Here is a 17,485-nt window from a genome sequence, read left to right as displayed (position 1 = left end):
TTAGTTTTTAAATTAGGAATGGTCTTTTTACTATGTATACTATGTATAGCATTCAGTAACTTAGATTGCCAAGTACTGTTAGAAGTCTAGCTGTATGTAGTCCTTTCTTCCTTGACCGTTTCTTTACTTGTATTAAACAACTACTGTATTTATAAGAGAAAAATCTGGCCCACAGCTCTTGCAGCATAGAGTTTGGTCATGCTCCTTCTTCCCATTTTGTACTGGTGACTGCCGAGTTCTTTTCTGTCGAGTCGCAGCTCCAACAGGAAAGGTGAAAGAATAATGTGTCTCTTAAAGCACAGAGAAAGGCAACGTTTTTGTGAGAAAAGAGTGAATCTTCTTGAGTTCCTGAAATAAAAGAGCCGTCCTGCTTCAGGCTGAAAGAGAGAGCAAAGCTGCGGTCCCAAGGCAAGTAGAGATGCCTCCCACCAGACTGACTTGAGCTTCCAGATGCGTTACGTCCCCTCTCTGTTGGTGTTTCCTCGCAGCGTGTTACGGATCCTGATTTTTTTTTTTTTGGACACCTTCCTCCTTGACTTGCTAATTCCTTGCTTAGAGAAAAGAGGTGTTTCCAGATCCTGCTCTAGGAGTCGGACTCCTGAAAGTCAGCTTTCGTGGGTACAAAGTCTAAGGAGTTTGATGTTGTTGTCAGGACCGGGTGCATACCCTTTGTATCAGGATCGTTAGCTCTGCTTCTGCTAGGACAGTCTTCAGGATAGACTTTATGCCCTGGCTAGGCGTGTGGGGCAGTGGCTCCGCACTGGGGTGTGCTCAGTAAATTCAAAGGCTGTGTGAGAAGGCTGCTGCCTTCATTCATCGGTGTGTGAACGTCTTCTGACCTGAGTCTCAGTGACCTGTGTGCTACGGCTGAGGTTTTAATCCGCTTCAAATGTTAAAGCTCAGTTGTGCCAGTGTAATGTGCAAGGCGTGCGAGCTGCAGAGCTCGGAAAAGAGCCAGGGACGGTATGAGAGGAAGCGGATAACGCCTCGAGGAGGAAACTTGTAATTACTCTTTCTGGGGTGGGTGGTGGGGAGGTCTGCATCGAGTAGGGGAGATGAACTTTAATTTTGGACTTCAGGGCGTCGGTCCCTCTTTACGTGAGAGAATGCAGTGAGTCATTGCTTTCTGTGTGATCTCTCCTGGTACGTTTATAGCAAATGTTAAGTATAAGCCATGTCACTTTTACCGAGCAGAAATCTTACCGAAGCAGCAAAATTAGAAAGGCCTAACATGGGTGGCTCGAAATCTTTGCGCTGCCTTCAGCTGCTCTCTCAGAAAGAGAGTAGCTCCAGTACCTTTTCCATGCCGTGTTGGTAGCCGAATGCCCTGGCTTGCTGGGGTGCTGGGGAGGCGTGGGGCGGCAGTGGTGCGGAGCCTCTGGGCACACCTCCCTGGGCTGCCGGCGTCCTGCTCCTCCGTGCACTCGGGCACGTTCGGCAAAGCAGACGACGACCCTTGCGCCGTCGGAAAGGAAAGAAGCTTTTTTTTTTTATTTTATTTTTTAGGGCTCGCAGCTGAGCGCCTGCGCAGCCGCTCGCTCGCTGTGTCCCTCCAGCCGGCTGAGTTTTTGGTTCTGTGGTTTTTTTGCTTTTGGTTCCCCCCCTCCACTTTTATAATACACTTTGCCTGAGGCGCCACCAGCCAGGACGAGGGGCCTGGGCTGTGCCTTGTGGTGGGGCGGTTGGAACCAGCCGGAACCGGCCCCCGCCTCCCCTCACAGAGGTGCCTCGCACCTCGCCGCCCGCTACAGGTACGTCTTCATGGAAACTCGGCAAGCTCCTCAGACTTGTGACCTTTTATTTTATTAATTTTTTTTTTTTTTTAAAAGGGAAGAGTGAGGTTTTTTTTCCCTGTGACATGCCCCATCGTGCAGGTCTGCGCCGGCTTCCACAGGGGTGGGTTGAATTTGGGGTTTTACCCTCTGTTGCCTGGGGGATACCTGTCCCGGGTTCCTGGGACCTCAGGAGGGAAAGGCAGCTATCGTCAAATAAAGCGCCTTTGTAATGTGTAAGCAAAAATAGTATCTACATGTGAGGCGTAGGTCAGCCTCTCGCCCTGATCACATGGTAACATTTCTGGTGTTGCTGCTTCCTTGGTGCTAAATTTTGACCATTTCCCTTCTCTTTTCACTGAGATCTCCCTTCTGAGATCCTCCTCTCCTCGGAGGACAGCAGAACTGATGATTTCCTTGAAGCTGATCTGCTGTTAGGGCTCGTTGGCTCTGATGGCAACGACAGGCTCCTCTGCTCGCCCGTGGCGGTGGCTCACGACCTGCGGCTCCGTGGAGATGGTGGGGACCAGGCCAGCGAGTGTCTTCTCCCGTGACGGAGGTTTGTGGGGTGGTGAGAAATAGGGCCCAGGCCGTCCCTCAGGAGAGCGGGATCCTCGCCTGCCCTACGCGCTCATCCCTTGGGGTGTCCCTCTGCTTTCACGAGCTCCAGCCCGGCCCTTAGGAGCTGTGGCAGCTGCCCGCCATCCTAGAGAGTTGCCAGAGAGTTCCCTCAGTGCTTTCAGCCCTTTGCAAAGCTGCTCTGCAAAACACTGCTAAAATAAGCGTTAAAATAAGATACCAGAGAGTTTTAGCGGATAAACTCACCAAAGAGCTTGCACGCGCCCATGCTTGAGCCTGTTGGAGTTTAATGGGTGAGCTGGCCATTTGTGTGCCTGAGCGGCTGGGCATGCGTTGTACCTTCACAGCTCCCTACCCTTGTTTTCCTGCAGAGCAGCTGGCCTGGCTGCGCCCGAGAGGGTGGAGGAAAGCGTGACTTCTCTTGTGGGAATGGTTTCTGGGCTTGTGTCCACCAGCAGGACGGAGAGCAAGGTCTTGATCTCTTTTTGGGGTCTCGGGTGCTTCTCCTGCTTTCCCTCCCCCCCTTCCTTCCCAGACCTCTGTGGAAGCTGGAAAGGAGAGGGAAATAAAGCTGGGACTTTAGGGGCAAGGACTGGGTATGTAAAGTGACAATAATCTAGTTGGGACAAACGGGCTCCCCTGAGAGCCAAGGAGTGATACAGGCTGGTGCTGGGCAGTGGGGTGGTGAGAAGCAGTCAGATGAGATTAACTGTGACAGGCAGGGCAAGGAAACTGGGACTCGGATGGGGAGGCGGAGGGGGAGAAGGGAAACAGCTGTGGTGAGGAGCTGGAGGCCAAGAAGGAAGTGGGTGATTACTGGGCAGAGGAGCTGTGACAAGGACCATACAAGGACTCTGACTTGAGGGGAAGGGAGTGAGGTGCAGGGATGAAGAGCACGGTAAGGGCAGCCATGGATGGCGGCTGGGAGAAGCAGCCTGGAGAGAGAGGCAAGGGGCTGGGGCCTGCGTGGGAAACGCGAGGACTGCAGCCTTAGACTAGCAGGGTAGGACTGGGTAAAGGTTTGCTTACGGCAGGGGCCGCATTAGGGCAGCAAGATAAGGGGAAGCATTGAAAGTTCAGATATGGTAGTGCTGTGAAGTATTTGTGATGTGTGCTAATTTTGAACAAATGTTTTTGGAGGATACAACTTGGATAATGAGGTTTTTTTTATTGGTGATTTAGACCCTTAATTTTGCTGTGCTTTGGTTGTTCACCTGTAGAGCTGAGGGACTAATGCCCTTTCCTCTAACAACAGTGGTGTGAAAAGAATCCATTAATATTTGTAGAGGTCTCAGATACTGTGTTGGAATAATTACCTTGTTCATGGTCCGTTCTGTCTTCAGAGAGGGATTTGAATATGGTAGATGTACTGTTCAAGGTGAGCCTTGAACGATAAAAATAAAGCAAAACTTCAGATCCTTGTTTGTTAAATATATTTTGCTCTTTGTTCTTTACTTTGTGCACTGACTGAGACAGGGCCCTCTGGAAATTGGTGTGTGATCCTGTAATTAAGAATGGTGTTAGAATTCACATCCCCAGAGGGCTGAGCAAGGTTTGCCTGTGAGACTTTAACTGTAACATCTGGCTAACTTCTCATTTATATTTGTTTTTTAATATAGCTGATGTTTTAATGCATTTTGTATACACCGTATCATTTTTTGTTTTGGTAATGAAATCATTAGGCTAAGTGTCTTTTTCCTTTGAAAAACTGACCATTTTCAGAACAGAGAAATGATCTGCAGTTGGAATACAATGAGCTAGGAGGGTATGAGTGAGATGAATCACCTTCAGTGAAGGAAATTAAAGATCACTTGAGACATAATTATTGAACAATGTTGTGAGGTTTTGAAGATGCATAAACTACTGTTAACTTTGTCAGTTCCCAGAAGTAGTTTTTAAAATATTCGTATATACCCATCCAGTGCTGGCTCTTTCCACTCTTGTTTAATATTTGAATTATGCTAGAACCCTGTCTAGGAGTAAAATTTATGCAGCATGTTGATACGAAGGTATAACTTGTAAATACTCACAGTTTCTTGTTTTGTATCCTCCTGCATCAAACACCCCTGCCCCCCCCCAAGGAAGTATAGACTAAAATAGAAACTTAGTCATATTAAATGACAGTGACCAATTTCTACTTTTTTTTAAATCCTAAATGTTGTCATGCTGCCTTCTGTTACTTGACATTTTTTGGGTTTTCCATCATGTCTGTAATGATTAGGAAAGAATTCTGAGCACACGTTGCCTCTGTCCTTGGCAGTTATTTTTGCTTTCCTGGGAGACAATAATTGTACTGCTTGTCTATCTTCATTGCCATGGTGGTAAGTACAGAGGGGAAGTGGGATAAGCACTTCAATATTTCTGTAGTATGCTAAAAGTCTCGGATGCTTCTGGCAACCTGTTGACTAAGGCCTGTAATTAACATAAGCAGAAAGAAAATAAAAGGTCTCTGCTCTTCAGTGCGCAGAGAGGGGATGCAGAAATCAGTTTCTGATACTGTTAGTAAGTGTTGCAGTGCTTCCACACTGCATGAACATCTAAGTCCTTACAATGGAAGTAAATAAATTTAGATAAAAGTAAGAATAACAGTTTGAGTTTCTTACATCTTCATCATAATGGAAACACAACAAAAATGGTCTTTTTGGTGCAAAGGATTTTGACAAACTTTCAAGTCATATCGTACTGCACGTAATCAGGTTTTATTAACTATTTGTTTAGTAAACATGTATTAAACTGGACAAAGAATATAATTCTATAATGTCTTATCAAATGCGACGTGCACTAGTCAGAGCCCTGGGAAGCTGAGGTGAAGCAGAGTCGGTACTTGAGTTGTGCTGCCTTGAAGTGGGTCCCTGCACAGCGCTTAGCATCCCTGGCTGGAGAATCATGCCCAAGTTCAGGGAAAGTCCATGCACCTGATACTGCAGGTCCGGGTTGCTGGACAGATGCTGGGGCAAAAGAGAGCAGAATTGGAATGTTACTTGGCACCGCTGAGTTAAAACTGCTTGAAATGCAGTGGGAGGGAAAAGCAGTGCTGAAGAATTGGGTTCTCACTGTAGACAATGCAGCCAAGCGGCCCCTTACGCTCGGTTTTGACCGCAAGAGGGATCTCTTAATTTTCAAAACAATTTTAGTAGAAATGTGTTAGTATTCATTTGATAAGAATATTTACACTAATCCTGTTTGATTAAATTACTTCTAAACAGAGGTACATCTTCAGTCTAAAAGGAAGTGGTGTTATTTGAAATTACTATCACACGAATTTAAACACACAGAATTTTTTTTTTTTTTTTAACATTTTATACCTTTAAAATGTACACAAAGGTAGAGATAATAAGACCTAATGCAGGAGCCAGGAATGGACCATTTCCTGTGGTGAAAAACCCTGCTGTCTTGAATTACCTATCAAGAATAAAAATTAGATGCTACTTGAGGCCACAACCTACTCCTTCTATGCCAAATTCTAGATTAATCTTGCCACCTGCAGTGTGGGTGTATAAGTGACACGAGGGGGACATTTTTTCCTCTTATTTTTCTTTTTTGCCACATAAATGGTGTGAAGTAATCATGTCATACTGTGCTGGTTTATGGCATTATATCATGTGATTGCCTTGCCTTTTGTGGCCTATTCAATGATACAAAATGCAGAACATTAGTGTTTTTTTTTTTTTTTTTTTTTTTTTTACTAGAATGGACAAAAAAATTGGTTTTGGCCGCTGATGTCCACTAAACCATTCATCTAAATCAGTAGTTATGTAGGTTGCATACCTACTAAAAGGGCAAAGTTGGTTCTGTAATTCTGACAGCAGGGACCTGTGAATCACTGTTTTGGAGCAATAAATACTGCAGCTGAGCACTGATGTTTCGGCTTCCTAAAAATCTCTCATTACAGTCTTTCTGTCCCCCGTCCTCCCTCCTTGTGTGATAACATTTCTTACATAGTTACAGCTGAGTTTCCCATTGGTCCTCTGTGCTATAAATAGGAAAAATAGTATGGGATCACTGCAGCTGCATGGATTATTTTACTGAGTCTGCCCTCCCCTTGTACATATGGGTGACTCCTCCCTCTGAAGCCGTGAGTTTTCCATTTGGCATCAGGGGGAACAGACACCTCCTACAGCAGACAAGTTTGTGTTATATATCCTGGTTCTGTGTCGTGTCCCTCCCTTCTTTTCTTTTTTCTTTTCTTTTTTTTTTCCTTTTGTTTTATTTTTTTGTAAACTGGAAGGCAGCAAAGATGCTCTGAGAGGGCAACACGTATAAAACTGGATCTTGGAGGTTAAACACTCATTGCTTCTATGATGAAAGACTATCTACAGATGGCATACAGACCTGCGTCTGCTTCTCTCTCTCCACTTTGTCTCATTGTGCATAACAGTATTGAAATTTTAAAGCTTGTTCTTGGGCACTGGGGAAAATAACAAAGCCAAGATGTGTGGGAGGAGGGGGGGTGTGTGTGTGTGTGTGTGATGATTTTGCTTGGTCTGTAGAGATCTCTATGGATGTTCATCATGCAGTTTGGAAAATGAAGCAGCACAGTCTTAAAACATGATATTTGTAGAATAGTTCGGTAAATGCTGATGGTTTGGAAACCTCACATACTGCACGTTATCTTGAGTCTTCCTTTTAAGGGAATCTACTGACAAGTTGTGATAGGAGGCCTCTGTGCGGTATTAGGTACAGTAATCTTATTAGGGAAATGGTGGAAGTCGTTTAGGTTTACTTCATTCTAATTAATTATGAAGCCAGAACAAAACTAAGTTTCTTTTTTATGATAGTATTGCCCACACATTTAAAAGTCATGGTCCTCTGTGTTAGCCTTTTGTTCTCTGATGCTGGCAGCGCTTTTAATGTTTTTTGATGTCTTGCGAGTACCAGCTTTCAGATGGGATATTCTGCCTTTCTAGCTTTATGCCATCCTAATTGTTTCAAAATGTAGTCATTAAAAAAAAAGTAAACATTATTGCTGGTGTTATTGCTAATGGCAAGAAATGCAAAAAAGGGGACACATGTGGCAGTTCTATTTAAATAAAAGCTTATTTTCAGAAACAAAGGCTTATGGAGCAAAAGGGAGTGCTTAGTATCCCAAGCACGTTCGCCGTTACGGATGAACCCACAGCAATGGATGCTATCAAAGTTGTCATATTTTATTCATGAGTTGTGGTATGCTTGGGTGAAGTAAGAAAAGCAATGCTCCAAATCATAATTATGGTGTAAAAAGATAAAACAGTTATTATTGTGACATTTTTGAAAATTCTTAATCTCTCAAATAATTCGTATAAAACTTGCAGAGAATGACTAAGTATGTTAGCTGTATTTATGATTCTTTGTTGGGGGTGTGTGGAACACTTTGCAAATAGAATTTATACATATTTTGGGAGAATATATAAACGTATGCTTATGTGTGTTCCAAGAAACAAAGACAACTAGAATATTGAATATAAACGTAAAGAGGCAGACAGCAGAAATTATACTTCAGTAGCGAAGGGCTTTGACAAATGTGTTATGCCTCATGCTATTATCATGCAGTTAATAAATAAACCAGACACCCAGGATTTAATTTGCTTTAGCAATAACATGGAAGTGATTTTTCTGAGGGAAAGAAAACAGAAGGGAGAATTAGCTCATGAAACACATTTGTTTAATGCTTGTACAAATCGTATATAGAGAATAAAGAAAAAACATAAGATTTTAGTAATGAATGAGCTAAATGCTTTATAAGTAATTAAAGAACTATTCAGAGTGTCAAGTCATTGAGAGATTTTGAACCAAGAGAGCACTTCAGCATATGCTTACTTTGAACTTTATGGATAATTTCATTGCCTTTAGTTGGATTATTCATGTGGTAAAAGGCTTTCCTGGACTGGAAATTAAAACCTTTGTGTAGGTGTAGCCTGGTCTGTTAGCTGCCATAAGTAGCATCAGGCATTGTAGTCTCGCTCTGCAAGTGAAGACACTGAGTCAGAGGTTTCTGTTTTGCTGAAACTTTCCTAATAATGAACTATTTAAAACTGGTATTTTGATTTACATGTTTAAGAATACAGGTATTTCACCAGGGAGGCACGTTCTGATTTCTGTGTGGCCCCGCTGAAGTTAGACTGGGATTTTCAACAAAGTCAAAATAATCTGGGCATTCAGTTTCTCTCCTGCTTCAGTGGGGTCTGGTACATAAAATTTCTTTGAAAATCCAGGTTATGGATTACTGGTTGACTGTATCTGTCATATTCATGTTAAACTTCAGAATCCTAAAGCTCTTCAGAAGTACTTGATATTACTATTTATTTTTAATACTGTTGCCATAAAGCATGAGAGGCATTTATTATTACCTGTAAGAAGGAAGAGTGCTAAATGAGAAATCAGAATTATTACATATTAAAAATACAAATGGATCAATCTCTCTGCGTGCTCTGTTGAAAATGCTTAAATTTTGTTTCTAGATTACAAACACAGTAAGGGTTATAGTGGAAGGAAATAAGTCCAAACTACAATTAGAAGTTATTTGCAAAACTTGCCTTCTATATCTGATTTTTGGTTCTAGATACTCTTCACCTTTTTGACACCTTCTTAAGTTTCTTTTAAACAGATGCAGCTGTCAGGTTCAGTATATGTTATCATTGTTAAAAAATCAATTCCAATTTTTTGAGTCTGTGACTTTGAGCATACCTGAAAATGTTTTGTAGAAGGGAGGGAAAAACAGCTTAGCTTGCTTTTGCATGAAGCCAGAACAGAAACTGTTGTTTTTGGGAGGCTTGTTATTTTGTGTGACATTAGCATTTAATAAACTCTTAAAATAGATCCCTGAAGTGGACAGTACTCTTGCAAAATGGACAGCGTATCCGAGTCTTTGAAATTACTGCTTCTTCCCGGTGTTGCATATGTGGCCACTGGCTCTGTTCATACATGACCGTTGCTAGGGTAGTCCATGCTCTTTCTACTATTTTCCAAATTTGCAAATACCATTCTTTAACTTTATAGTCACAGTGATGTGATACCTTATCTAATACAGATAGCAGTGGAAAAGATGTTTATAATCAGTGACTCCTGAACTAATTAACTAACAATCCATGTAATTTGATTAATTCACATGATTTAAGAGCAGATTATGTGCTTTTAGTGGTAGTGTAACTTCTGGAGCATTTCTACCAAGCATTTAATTTAAGGGATCATCCATTTGTAAATTGTCTTGATTTTGGCATGAGTCCCTTGGGGAAACAACAGAGCCTACTTGAGAAGATGAGCCTGAGCTCGGTAGCTGCTTAAAATATTTCAAACAAGGAAAAGTGGCTTCCTGCATAACAACAGGTGATAGGTTGTTACAGCTCAGCAAGGTGAGCAGCGTTCTCGGCAGGAAGCTTGTTGCAAAGCCATTTGGCTTACTCCAATTTTCTGATTTTGCTCCACAATGGCCAAACTGTTTGAAGACGGCGTCAGCCACTATGCTGTATGCGTGCCTAGGGCTGCTGCGCTCATCCTTCTGCTGCTGGAGAGATGACTCCAGTGCTTTCCTTGGTCATTCTGTCCATTCGGGTGGGGAAGACAAGGGTCCTGGAGATATTAAAGCTATATGCAGCAAAAGAGGGGCAGCCCTCAGTGTAGGCTTTGCTACAGCTTTCTGCCCCTGAGCTTTCTCTGTCACCTTTGGGACCTTTTGCTGGCTGGGGCTTGAGGACCACAGGTGGCCACCTTCTCTCCTGGCATATATTCGTTTCCGAGTCTTGTGCAATATCTGCTGCTCTGTTTTTTCCAGAGTACTCAACTTCCATGGTTCAGCTTGAAATGCTGATAGAGCAAACAAAGGCCTTAGACTCTCTGACACCTACTTAATTAACATGAATGTGGTCATTCTAGCTAGTGCTCAAGTCAGGCCACTTTTCAAGAAGTGAAGAGATGAACATTAAGCCACTGAATCAACTAAATTATTGGTTGGGGAGAAACTGTGATTTGATAAGTACATTCTGTTTGATTTCTTTAGTGACTCAAAATTCTGCTGTCCCTGGCATCTGGAGTTTTAGGAGTAGATTTGCAATAGCTTCCTGAAAGGAATGAAGTGTATATATATATGTAAAATTTTAAATGCTAGATTAATTTTGTTAGGGAAGACCTAGTCGTAAGCTAATTTACAGACATGTACATCAAAATGACACCAATATATGAACCCTTATTGCCAGGGCAGTTTTGCATCATGTAAAAAGAGAGTTTACATTGAATTATACTATTTTTCCACCTTCTCTAGCAGAACTGCTTTTTCTGTATAGTCATGGGAACTTACCTTTGTAACATTAGCTATTCACCCTGGTAATTGCTCCATCCTCTAATTTAATGAAAACCCATTAAACCGAAACAATAATTAAAATGAGCCATCATCTCTGTAGGAGGTTTGCATATTAAAATCACCAAGCATTTCACTGCAGACGGATCTTATTCTTGGAAAACAGTGTTTGAAACAACACGTAAAAAAGTGATTTATAATGAATAATTGTAATTTAGAAAGCTGTGCTGTTGAACATGATTTCCTACTGTTTATGGCCAACTCCAAGTGGAGCTAGCAAGGCAGAAGCGTTTACGATGTCTTTTTGTACCAGTAAGAATACCTAGAAGCAGAGTTGTGCTCATGAGAGAACATTGCGACTTTAGTCCTCCCTGGTAGTGTAGTTTTAAAGAGAAGTGCGAGGTGTTTTCCCTGCTCTCTCTGGTTGCTGGCAGGTAGGACAGGCGGTGCTGGTCCCCGCTGTGCCAGTGCGGAGGTCCCGGAGAGTAGCATGCTGCCTGCTCAGCACCCTAACGCAAGCTTGCATTTGTTTTCCCTTGGCAGTACCTCACAGCTTGCCGAAACCCATGCTTTAGCCTGGCTTGGAAGCAGCGTAGGTGAGTGGCAAGCATGGTGGATGAATTTGGGTCTGTGCTTAGATGATGTCTAGGTGTGCTGCTGCTTGGCTGGTGGGTCTCTATAGCGCGGTGTGGGCTGTCTCCAGCCCTAGTGCTGATAGCCCCACTGAGCACCCAAAGCAGGGATCTGCATGGTGCTCTGCCTATTCCTGTGACAAGAGCATATTGCAAAGTCTTTTTTTTTTGTTTACACAAAAGGAGAAATTTGTGCGTATTTTCTCACCGCAGCTTAAAATAAAGAATCGATGCTATCTGCAGATAATTGCATTTTGCCCTCGCTAGACAGGGAGGGACAACTACCTGAAGCATTTCTGTGTTTGGCAGTGAAATGACTTCTTTCTGGAGAAGATCCCCACGGTTGTGTCAGCATCCTTCCATGAACTTTTGGATCTGCTTGTGACTTGTGTGGACTGAGGAATAGTTTTAGAGGAGCAGGAAGGAGTGGGCATCTACCACCAGTAGTTTTCAGGGTTGTCAAAAAAACCCCCCGAAAACCCCAGTTCTTCGAAAGATGATTTGTGGAACCAATGTGCAGAGAGGAGTCTGTGCACTGGTTCCCACTTGGACTCAGAGGCTTTCATGAAGCTCTTGCCTTCAGTGAGCAGAAGGGTTTTGTGACACGTGTTTTCATGCTGATCAACTTTTAGAAACTGTCTACACTGAGAGTTGCTGGTTTTGGATCCTCCTCCTATTCTTGGTTCCATTTTTGGAAAGTTGATGACTTAAAATGGGGCACTGTGGGTTTTAAAATTTTTTTTTAGCAGAAATTTAAGTTTTATTGGATTTTGCTCATAGCGAGATAAAAGTCAATATGCTGCAATATTTGATTCTTTAATTGCTATACCTGAAATCCAGATTCTCTGTTGTTGCACGGTTAATTTCTACTTGCCTTGTCCAGACCGACTGTGCAAAGGTTCTACTGAAAGCACATTGAAACAAATAGCTTTAAAATGATTGAAGGTACCAATAAAGCAATGTATTCTGCAGTATGTTCCTTACCAAAGCAAGGAAGTAAAAGGAAGAGGTATTCAGGCAAGCTAGTGAATGTTGAAACATAGTTGTTGCTTCAGAAAACCTGAGTTGATTTAGAACTGAATTTTAGTATTTTTCTCTAATGGAAGCATCTATTAAAGCAAAATAATTTCCCAGATGTATTGGGATTCAGCTTGTAAGCACCTCGAATACTCAACTTATAAGCACCTCAAATATTGTGTTCAGTTTTGGGCCCCTCACTATGAGAATGACATTGAGTTGCTGGAGCGTGTCCAGAGAAGGGCAACGAAGCTGGTGAGGGAGCACAAGTCTGATGAGGAGCAGCTGAGGGAACTGGGGTTGTTGAGTCTGGAGAAGAGGAGGCTGAGGGGAGACCTTATCGCTCTCTACAGCTACCTGAAAGGGGGTTGTGGTGAGGTGGGTGTTGGTCTCTTCTCCCAAGTAACTAGCAATAGGACGAGAGGAAATGGCCTCCATTTGCACCAGGGGAGGTTTAGATTGGATATTAGGAAAAATTTCTTTACTGAAAGAATGGTCAAGCATTGGAAGAGGCTGCCCAGGGAAGTGGTGGGGAGTCACCATCACCGGATGTTGTTCAAAAAATGTGTAGACGTGGCACTTCAGTACATGGTTTAGTGGGCATGGTGGTGTTGGGTTGATGGTTGGATTTGATGATTTTAAAGGTCTTTTCCACCGTAATGATTCTGTGATTCTGTTAAGTTTGAAGGAGACCCCTAGGCTAGGATGGTCCCATTTTATTGTTTTCCCTACTACGGTGGGTTCTGGCATTGTGTTTCTTCAGCTTAGTGCTGCATAGTTGCACAAGGGGAGTTTCAATTCTATGCAGTCTTCATACGTTTGTGATTTTTTTGCTTTTAAAGTTGTGATATAACTTCAAAACTATCAATGATAAATATCATCTGTGATGATTCTGTGATTCTGTAACTGGTGCACATTTTTCACTGCTTAAAGTTCCAGCCCAAATGGTCACATACTTCCCTTTATACTATGGATTGTTGATGCTGTCATCAAAGTAAGTTTGGTAAGAACTTTGCCTGCTTTCCTAGCACTATTCTTTTCTTTCTCTGACTCATTTTGTCTGGTTTCTGTGTGGTGATAATTTTTTTATGCTGTTTCTAATGGAGGTGAAGCCAACTTCTTCCTTTCTCTTATTTGGGGCCTCTAATATGTTCTGGGCTACAAGTGGCAAAAGCCTGAGGTTTTAATTTTTAGTTGCCAGAGCTAGTGATGCATAGAGCAGTGGATGCACACAGTAGGACGTGACTGGAGGGCCCAAATCTGGTTTGAAGAGATCTGGTTTGTAAGGACTGATCCTAATCCTGAGTTGTTGTACCTTCTTAATTCCATTTGTCTTGTATGGTGTGTACTGAAATACCTGTACATTTCATAGCTACAAAGTAAATCTTCCTGTGACATCATTGGCCCCAGTGCCGCATTACCTTTCAACTGGACCAGTCTTACGAAATGAAAACAAACCCATGCTAAAAGAAAAATTTGAGACTTACTTTGAAGGTGCTGGACATGAGTGTTATGAGTAATTGCAGTTGCAGGTAAGTTTCATCACAGTCGCTGACTGTGTAAGAGCTTGCTGCAGCTAAGAAGGGTGCTGTGGTCTTCCTCTGCAGATCCTGGCCAGAGTCGTGCTGGGCTGCTGAGCCCCTGCGCGAGCGCAGCCCTCGGTGCCAGTTCCTCTTGTAGCTCCTTTCGGCTTGGTAGAGATGTGCTGGTTGGGGGCTGCCCTGGCTCACACGGGACAAGGCAGCCAGGAGAAGGCAAGGTGGTGTCCCTGGGGATGGAGGAGATGGCACCAGGAAGGGAAATGGGGGACAGCAGGTGCTCAGTGGGTTTGACTGTTCTGGCAAACTGCACCATTGCTTTGCGTTTGGCACTTCTTGCTTGGACCTGCGGCTTTAAAAAGAAAAAGAACTAAAATCAAAGAACAAATATGCTCTCTGTTTGACATAGATGTGTCTTCTGGTTCTCTGTTTTGCTGAAGGTAGAAAGTTGCTTTTACTTGATGCTCTGAGATGATTTGTGTCTGGTTTACTTTCAAAGAACGGTGTATGCCTGTTTTTTTTTTTTTTTGCTTGCTTTATTTTAGAAACATTCTGGTATGTTTAAAAAAACCCCTCCAGCAGTCAGTATTTCAAATTAAGAAAATATAATCACATAGAAGGGCATATGAAAGTCGTATCTATGTTTGTTTATTTATTTATTTTGCTGAGATTGCATTATCATTCAAGCATGAAGCGATGTTTCACTGAAGATTACTGTATAAACCTATATTGTTCTATATTATGTAGGAAATACGACATTTCATTATGAGCAGACAGTTATTTTTATAGAGAGCATAAAAAGTATTTTCCCTTTCAGGCACCTGCAGTGAGGGGGTGTATATATACCCATTTTTTCTTTATTTGAAGTGTGAAAATCAACCTGAAAATAGAAAGCTCTTATTCTAAATGGATCGTACTCCCAGTTCATTTGTATGGTACTTTCTGCAGCAATCAAGCAAAACACAAACAGATGACATACCCGACGATTGCGTGGCATGAGGGGGGGCACCGCCTGAGAGGCGCGGGGGGCCGTCCCGTGGGGCACGGGAGCTGGGGTGAAGCAGTGCTGCCCTCAGCCAGGCCTGATGCGGCTCCTTCCCAGCATTCAGGCCCCAGGTTGTGAGCCCAGGGCTGCGCTCAGCACCCCGACAGGTTTATCATCTCTGAAATGCCAGGTCGCGTGCCCCTTGGATCCTCATGAGCCTCGGTGTGCTCCTCAGCTTACGAGCCCGGTCGCGGGCTATCGGGTCACGTTTGCCATCTCGCCGCTGAATTGCTGGGAAGCTCCCCTTGTTGTAGTTACTGAGGTTGAGTTACAAAGAACAGCATTTCTGTAGACGTTTTTGGATCTGCAAGTATGTTTTTCAGTTGTCTAGCGGTAGGGGATGTTCCTGGGCACTGGCGATGAGTAGACCTCCTCCAGATAAATGGCACCATACTTAGCAGCGTCTTAATTTTTAAAAGCCCAGTTATGTAACTTCCTTTATAGGAATTATACTAGAATAGCATTACGAAGCAGTGTGTAAATACTGTTTGTTATCTACTAGTTTGAACACACGATTCTGGAATGTCATGATTTAGTGTCTATGGCCTATATTGATTTTAATCAACAGAGAATGAATAGAAGGTGTTGCCAGTGTTTTTGCTGTATTCATGACTATGAAAAGTATAACACGATATTTCAGATTATGTTTCTAATTGGAGTAGTCAGTGCGTTGATTATTCATTCGTGATTCCAACTAAAGAATCCTATATTTTTGTATGAATTTTGGTGGATAGATGGTAGGATGAGGCTTTATACCTGCCCCCGCCCCGTAATGAGAAAATGTTGTGCTTTGCAAGGCATGATTGAAGTCTGAACATATATGTTTCACTGACAGCACTGCCTGTGCTTTCATGTGGAAGACTTTTTGAGAGCTTTGATAAGTTGTATTTTATTTCTGGCAATTTTGACACCTTTAAGGAAAAAAAAAAAGTAAGATACTAAGGTTCTTAACCTTCAAAACAAGGATAATTATCATCAACTGTTGGCTCCTGAGTGTTTTATCTCTGAGTGTTACTTGTGCCGTGGAACTTAGTACCAGTGGATTGTCTGTCTGTGTCGACAGCAAGTTGAATATTGGAGAACTTACTGGTATGTGGGACGCATAGTTTTGTGTCTTCTGCATCAGGTCTTTTTGAAGAAACTAGGTAGTATTTATGACCGGTAATAACACTTGGTAGGTGAAGATAATGATACAGATAACGAGATCTTATAGATAAAGACAAAATCTGGTCTTCTGTGCTGGATTGTTTATTCCTCCATTCCCCTTTGTGATGGCAGTGGAAACGATTTCTGTTCTTTGGAGCTTTATCCTCTGCTATGATAAAAGTGGCATTGAACAAATAGTTTGATGCTGTAAAGTGGGCATTATATTTATTTATCATGTGAATTTGAGCCTCTGGCAAACATTTTTAAATGATGACCAGTGATTTTTGATGTCTAATTTGCAGTACTTTTCAGAGGTGAGCTTTTCAGAGTGCAAGTGTGTTATGGATTCTGAGTGTGCAGGCTCATTTGGAGGGCTCTAACCTTCACAGGAAAAATTGAGACACCCAATTTCAAAACATGCTTGAATACTTTTTCCTTGGAGTTTGGCTTCAGTCCGTGGCATTCCCTCAGTAGTTGCGTTTTGGAGTTTCAGGTTGTTTTTCAAGCCAGTCTCTTCTCTTTCTGTCTGCAAAGCCTCATTTAATGACACCATGTTTTTTTTCCCCGCAGTGAAATTCTGAATTGTAAATCTCATCACTCCTTTGTGTGTTACAGCATTCACGCTTGGGCCGGATTCTCAGGATTCAGTAGAGTTATAGGGTTTTCTGCCAGCTGAGAATTTGTGCCTATATTTCTGGCTTCAAAGTAAACCTTTCGAAAGGAAGCGCACTGGGCTTCTAATTGGTTGTGACATCCAGGAACCGCAAGTGGCACAGGTCTTGCAAATGTGTGACAGAGGCCCAGCATGAGAGACGTGGCAAGGGGTGGGAAGGTGAAATGCCATGGTTTCTCTCCTTTGTCATTAATCGTCTTTCATAGTGATGAGGTATTGTGAATAAAAGGATAAGATAAAAATGTATGTGGTAGGAGATGGTGCATTTGAATCTTAGAAGACCAAATATGAGAAGGCATGCTGCCTCTTGGACATCAGCAGGATTAGCGAGACTGAAGTATTTCTGAATCTGCCTGGTCAGACTGTAGTTTAATAAATATTTTATGAGCTGTCACGCTTTGCTTGTTGAAACTGAGAAATCTTTGAAGTGCTGGTGGATTGCAAGTGTGTCTTGTATTTATTTCTCAGGCAGCACAGCCATATAGCATTATTAGCAATAGTACATCTCTGCCGTACACAGTGCAAGGACAGGTTTCCTCTGATGTACAATGGGAGGTGGTAACGGAGTCAGTGGTAAAAACTGAAACTGGAGCTTGGTGAATAGTGTTGGGAGAAGCAGTGCCTGAGATTTCTCAGAATTTAGGAACCTATTTATCTGACTGCAGCACACCTTATTTACAGCAACTTAATCTGCTCACAGCAGACACAAATGGCTCAGCATCCCGTTAAAAATTCTGTCAGAAAATCAGTAGCTGACCAGTTGTGAACTTGTCAAAGTGACAAGTGGGCATGCTGACAGAGATGGCATTTGGGT

General features: G+C 42.6%; 1 protein-coding gene across 1 annotated transcript in view; it reads left to right on the top strand.

Annotated features, from left to right (window-relative positions):
* NELL1 (neural EGFL like 1) overlaps positions 1-17,485 on the top strand; it is a gene marked incomplete at both ends in the record, with an annotated part of 300,940 nt that overhangs the window by 8,830 nt on the left and 274,625 nt on the right. The window lies entirely within an intron of this gene.

The sequence above is a fragment of the Phaethon aethereus genome (genome assembly GCF_964289735.1).
Source record: "Phaethon aethereus genome assembly, chromosome: 5".
Lineage (NCBI taxonomy): Eukaryota > Metazoa > Chordata > Aves > Phaethontiformes > Phaethontidae > Phaethon > Phaethon aethereus.
Note: the sequence above shows the minus strand (reverse complement) of the source record. Positions and strands in the feature narration are given on the sequence as shown.